The following is a 6,639-nucleotide window of genomic DNA, read 5'->3' on the forward strand; positions in this document are numbered from 1 at the left end:
TTGGCGGTGGGTGGTGATGACTAGCTGCCTTACCTCTAGTGTTTCACTGCTAAATTAGGGACGGCTGGTGCTGATAGCCCTCGTGTAGCTTTGCGCGAAATTCATAACAAACATTGATATGGCATTCTCTACTTTAAACTTTAAGAATCCTGACTTGTTTTTAGTTTAATTGTTTGTTGTTGTGGTTTTTTTACTCATACTCACAAAATAATAATGAATTCACCATAGCAAATAAAAAGAAAGTATTCTCAGACTTAAATATGAAACTAGAAGGTTTAAAATAGTTATTTTATATGTTTCAAACTTGTGATAATTTTGTTATGTATGAAAACCTCTCTGGTGATGATAAAAATATTTGCAGTCGAATCATTCAAACTTATTTGAATATTTCTACTTACTTCTAATAAGCTATAACAGCATAAAAGTTATACAATTTATAGAAGCGTTATAATGTTACGGCCAATCCCATAATTTGTAGGTAAAAGAGTAGCCCGAGAGTTGGCGGTCGGTGGTGTTGATTAGCTGCCTTCCTTCTGGTTTATCACTGTTAAATTAGGGACGGCTAGCGCAGATAGTTCTCCTGTAGCTTTGCGCGAAATTGAACAAACATAAAAAATTCCGCAGAACAACAACAAAACTCCTCAGTAGAATGTTTAAATAAAACAGTTAACAAAATAATATATATATGTTTAAATCGTAGTCTATAAATAAAATGTCCCCCAGCGTTTCCATTCCCGCAGTGGGTATAGCAACAAAAGAACGAGAAATAAACCATTTCAAAAAGATATGTCTGTTAAGTTTGCAAGTACGATATTATTGACTAATGTGGTACATACAGATTTTTTTCAAAAGAAAGAATTTCTTTCATTAAAATACTGCTTTTACGTCATAACTTGTACCCAAACGGTTAACGTATATCGCCGCGTTAACAAAGAGTTTAAGAATTAAACAGAACCCAGCTCCGTATAGATAAACAGATGCCTTTGAAGATGGGCCTAGTGGTTGATTTGAAGGACTGTGTAATTCTGGGTCCAGTATTCGGGTTACGTTACCGCTTCCTTATCCCCCCAAAAAACATCGCGTTCCGCTCTTTGAAGCAGGGGGTGTGTTATAAGAGTGATGGTAAAGTCCCATTAGTCGGTTGGCGATGGGTGCTGTTGACCGTTTCTCTTCTCTCTAGTCTGTCAGTTCCAAATTATGGACGGTTATGAGTAAATAGGCCTTGAGTAGCTTTTCGCGAAATTCCTTTACTTAAGTGAATAAGCAATTTAAAAAAAGTTGGTTATTTTTTTTATGATTGTTTGTTGTAAAGCGCAACTTTGCACAATGGGATATCTGTTCTCCCTCTCTCTCTCTCTCTACCGCAGGTTTCAAAACTCGATTTTTAGCGTTATAAGCCCATGACTTACACCACTGAACTATCGGGGAGGGGGCATTCTTTGAGAAGAAAGTTCATAATTAGACTAATTTAAGCCTATTATTATTTTGGTATCAAGTATTTTATATATGTATGCTTAACACTAATAAACTGACAACTGTTACAACAAAATACGAACTTGACGTTACAAAAAATATTATTTTTAAAGTTTGATACACAAAAGTCTGACTAGTCTAAACCTCAACAGATTACATTTTATTCAAATTGTAATAGGTACAAATAGTTAGATAATATATCCAAATGGAACCACTTGTTGAATCCACATACCCCATAATGGTTGTCGTCAAGTGATTTGATAATAACGAAATGTAATCACTTGTCGAATTCACACAGCCCATAATGGTTGTCGTCAGATGATTTGATAACAAATCAAAATGTAATCACTCATTAACACCACACAGCCCATGATGGTTGTCGTCAGATGATTTGATAACAAATCAAAATGTAATCACTCATTAACACCACACAGCCCATGATGGTTGTCGTCAGATGATTTGATAACAAATCAAAATGTAATCACTCATTAACACCACACAGCCCATGATGGTTGTCGTCAGATGATTTGATAACAAATCAAAATGTAATCACTCATTAACACCACACAGCACCACTTGTCGAATCCATACACCATACACTTGAAATTTTTGGGCAAAGTTTCTTGTTAGATTACGTCCCCCCAAATACCGACGTACCATATTAACAAATATAAAGTAGGCTTAACTTTACTCGTCCTTGCATGTAGCCTAGTCTTGTAGTAGTTCACAATAAATATTATATAATAAGCTAAAGAAGGCCTCGATATGGAGATAGGGACCGGCATGGCCGCCAGGTTGTTAGGGCGCTCGACTCGCAATCTGCGGGTCGCGGGTTCGAATCCCCGTTACACCAAACATGCTCGCCCTTTCAGCCGTAGGGGCGTTATATTGTGACGGTCAATCCCACTATTCGTTGGTAAAAGTGTAGCCTAAGAGTTGGCGGTGGGTGGTGATGACTAGCTGCCTTCCCTCTTGTCTTACACTGCTAAATTAGGGACGGCTAGCGCAGATAGTTCTCCTGTAGCTTTGCGCGAAATTCAAAACAAACAAATTCTTCACATTATTTATCTACTACCAACAAATAGGGAGATTGACCCTCACATTGTAACATCATCACGGCTGAAAGAGCGAGCATGTTTGGAAAAGGGATTCGATCACGCAACCCGCAGATTACGAGTCGAACGCCCTAACCACCTGGCCATGCCAGGCCTTTTATTCGTATTACACAATACACTGCGTTGAACTATTGTTTATTGTTAAACAAAATACTTGAACTCGTATTACGTTGAGCATCGTGGGTAATTGCTTAAGTAACGATGACAACTATTTTTTCTAGAAAAGTCAAACCATGCCTTTGAAACCAGGGATTCTATGCTGTACAACAGTTAAAAACGTGAGATGTAGTTGAATTTTTTTAGTTTATGTTTGTTTATAAGCACAAAGCTACACAATGAACTATCTGTGATCTGCCCACCATGGGTATCGAAACCCGATTTTTAGAGTTATAAGCCTTCAGATTTACCGCTGAGCCACGGGTGGGGGATGAACTTTTAATAATGCTTAATTAATTATTTTAAATATTACATTTGAATAATTAACTATTAAATCACCTAGAAAACTGGTTTACTAATTTATAAAACCAAGTTTCCTTGAAGTCCGCAATGGATCAGCGGTAAATCTGCAGCCTTACGATGCTAAAAATCCGGTTTCGATACCCATTGTGTAGCTTTGTGTTTAATAAAGTTTATAAAAGTTCACGTTCTTTTAAAATTATTTGACCTCTGAAGTATATACGTAGCTGATTTTGACCAATATCTCTTAAAAACATATACACATTTTAGAGCAATGTTCTCAACTTTTTCCAGTAATATACCATTAGTTAATTTTCAACATTATCATGTACCCTCACAGTGGCGCCATCAGCGTCAATTGAACTGCTCTGACGTATAGCCGAACCGCTGCCCCGTAACCTCTGTAAATAATTTTATACCCCCCCCCGGTTGGAAACCACTGTTTTAAAGTAAGAGAAAATGTGTATTCTTAAACTTTAAATATTATGTAGTTATCGAAGACTATCAAAGCGACTCCACTGTCTTCTGCTATCGAAGACTATCAAAGCGACTCCACTGTCTTCTGCTATCGAAGACTATCAAAGCGACTCCACTGTCTTCTACTATCGAAGCGACTCCACTGTCTTCTACTATCGAAGACTATCAAAGCGACTCCACTGTCTTCTACTATCGAAGACTATCAAAGCGACTCCACTGTCTTCTACTATCGAAGACTATCAAAGCGACTCCACTGTCTTCTACACTGCTGAACTTTCAAGTACGTGGAGTTGCTTACTTGTCGATATTTTTTTTAATTATTCTAAAATTTTGAGCAATTTGCCATTTTGCATATCCGTTACAATTAACTGATTTTTTTTAACTGCATCTCCGAGTCGAACGTTTCTCCAAGTAAAAACTCTAACGTGTGGCTAGTGGCCAATGTCTCCGGAAAGAAGAGTATTAGCTACGAAGCTAATCCTAATGTCTTATTCGCGGAGCTATGTATTGAAGGGCCAGGGGTTCGAGATGTGATGCCGCTGAATACGTTCTGGACGTGGGCTAACTGGCGAGGTCAGAGACCCTTAAAGTTCAAGTATAGCCATCCCTAATTTTGAGTTGATTACCAGAGGGAAAGAAACCAACCAGCATTCATGTCATCACAAGGGTTTTATCCGAGTCTTTAAACCAAATAAAGGGGATTCCTGGCCCTCCAGTGGTACAGCGGTATGTCTGCGGAGTTACAACGCTAGAAACCGGGTTTCGATACTCGTGGTAGACAGAGCACAGATAGCGCATTGTGATGCTTTGTGCTTAATTCCAAATAAACAAAGAAATAGGGAATTCCTGTTACTTTTGTAAAGCTCGCGCACAGCTGAAAGTGTGGAGTGTGCTCAGAGGCAGAACGTCTCGAACCCCAGCTCCAACGATCGGCATTTTTTCGAGGAGCAGGCATCAACAGTAGCTTGTGCTTTACACACACATACATACATACATACAGTAGTTGGACAAATAAATCAAACGACTCAATGGAAAAAGCTTCGTAAGTGTGGTTCCACCTTTAGCCGTCACAAAACAGAGTTGTTTCTTTATAATATATGCTTAGGACAAACGTCTAAATAAACCACGGCAGTCTTCGTTCCCATATGATTGTCATTTGTTCAGCTGTACTTGTTCCTTTGGTATAATTTCACAGTTTAATAACATCTAATGTTTTTCGTTTTTCCCGGACCTTGCCAGTTTCCGTAAATTTACTTGTACAATAATGTCTGGCAAACTTACAAAATTGTAATTGAAAAAAACGAAAAAAAACAAACTGAAATAGCAACAACCGGAAAACTTGTTTTACTGACTGGAAACAGGCCCAAAACAGCAAAAATGTAATCTGGATAAATCTGTGAAATCTTGGAAACTTTCTTACTTTTGTCCCCCCCCCCCCCCTCCCGATGGGACAGCAGTAAGTCTACGAACTTACAACTCTAAACGTCCGGCATGGCCAGGTGGTTAGAGTGTTCGACTCGCAATCTGTTGGTCGCGGGTTCGAATCCCCGTCCCACCAAACATGCTCGCCCTTTCAACCGTTGGGGTGTTATAATGTGACGGTCAATCCCACTATTCGTTGGTAAAAGAGTTGGCGGTGGATGGTGATGACTAGCTGCCTTCCCCTCTAGTCTTACACTGCTAGATTAGGGACAACTAGCGCAGATAGCCCTCGTTTAGCTTTGCTCTAGATTCATAACAAACTATTACGCTAAAATCCGAGATTCGATTTCCCGCGGTGGACGCAGCAATACGTTTTTCTTTCAAACAACCTTATAATTTTTTTTTTTTTTTGCAGAAAACAAAACAAAAACGGATAATTAGAAAAAATCATACAAACAAATAAGAATACTCTACATTTGTTTACACCATGTTCAAAATGGAATAATCTGGTTCTTTTTAAAGGAAATAGTATCTACATCATTTCTCTCAACCCACAAATCTCTATTTTTGACTCCATGTTTGTTTTTTAAGGTAGTTTTGCCCGTATGCCCTATTTTAATTTTTGTGAAATTCCTGGGCGAACCCTTAAATGTATTTTAAGCCAGTTCTTATTTTGTTCCTCACCAGTAATTCTGAGGTTTAAAAGCTAGTTGTTTTCTCTTGTCCTCACCAGTAATTCTGAGGTTAAAAAGCTAGTTGTTTTCTCTTGTCCTCACCAATAATTTTTAGGGTTAAAAAGCCAGTTGTTTTTTATCCTCACCAGTAATTCTAGGGTTAAAAAGCCAATTGTTACTTTTTGTCCTTACCAGTAATTCCAGGGTTAAAAAGCAAGTTAGTTTTTGTCTTCACCAATAATTCCAGGGTTAAAAAGCTAGTTAATTTTTGTCTTCACCAATAACTCTAGGGTTAAAAAGCCAGTTGATGTTTTTTTGTCCTGACAAGTTTTTCTAGGGTTAAAAAGCCAGTTGTTTTTTTGTCCTCACCGGTTATTCTAGGGTTAAAAAGCCAGTTTCTTTTCCCTCATCAGTTATTCTAGGGTTAAAAAGCCAGTTTTTTTTTTGTCCTCACCAGTAATTCAAGGGTTAAGACAAGTATTCCATATGAGAGAGAGAACTTTCTAAACATTAAAATATTATTAAATTTTGAATACATGTAATGACTTTTCTGGCTCTTTATTATTATTTTTTTTAAGTTGCGTACGTGACGTCTTGGTGTCGTGTGGTGTACATCAATGTAACGTAAAGATACTTAAGTAGATACAGAATGTTTTGTGTAATCGCTCGGATTTCAAATCGACTCGCCAACTTCGAAATCCAGAACTCTACGAAAGAGCCACCCTCCCCCCACCCCCCTGTACACAATTTTACAGTGTATAGCACTAATAATCGCACACATTACGAGGACCTTAGTAACCCCTTTTAAACTGATTACATTGATGACACTTAAGCAAAGTTCAAGCGTGTGGGTGATACAGTTATCTATTTTATTATCATGCGCTTGAACAGATGCACGAAACTGAAATCGTTACTACACGCAAAACGTTGGTAACAGGAAATAAAAAGTGAAACTCGCGTGTGGGCGGGAAGGTGATTCCAGACTTATTCGGGTAACTTTCCATGAAATGAAATCTGGTGGG

This window comes from Limulus polyphemus, unplaced genomic scaffold (assembly GCF_000517525.1).
Source record: "Limulus polyphemus unplaced genomic scaffold, Limulus_polyphemus-2.1.2 Scaffold3797, whole genome shotgun sequence".
NCBI classification, from domain to species: Eukaryota; Metazoa; Arthropoda; class Merostomata; order Xiphosura; family Limulidae; genus Limulus; species Limulus polyphemus.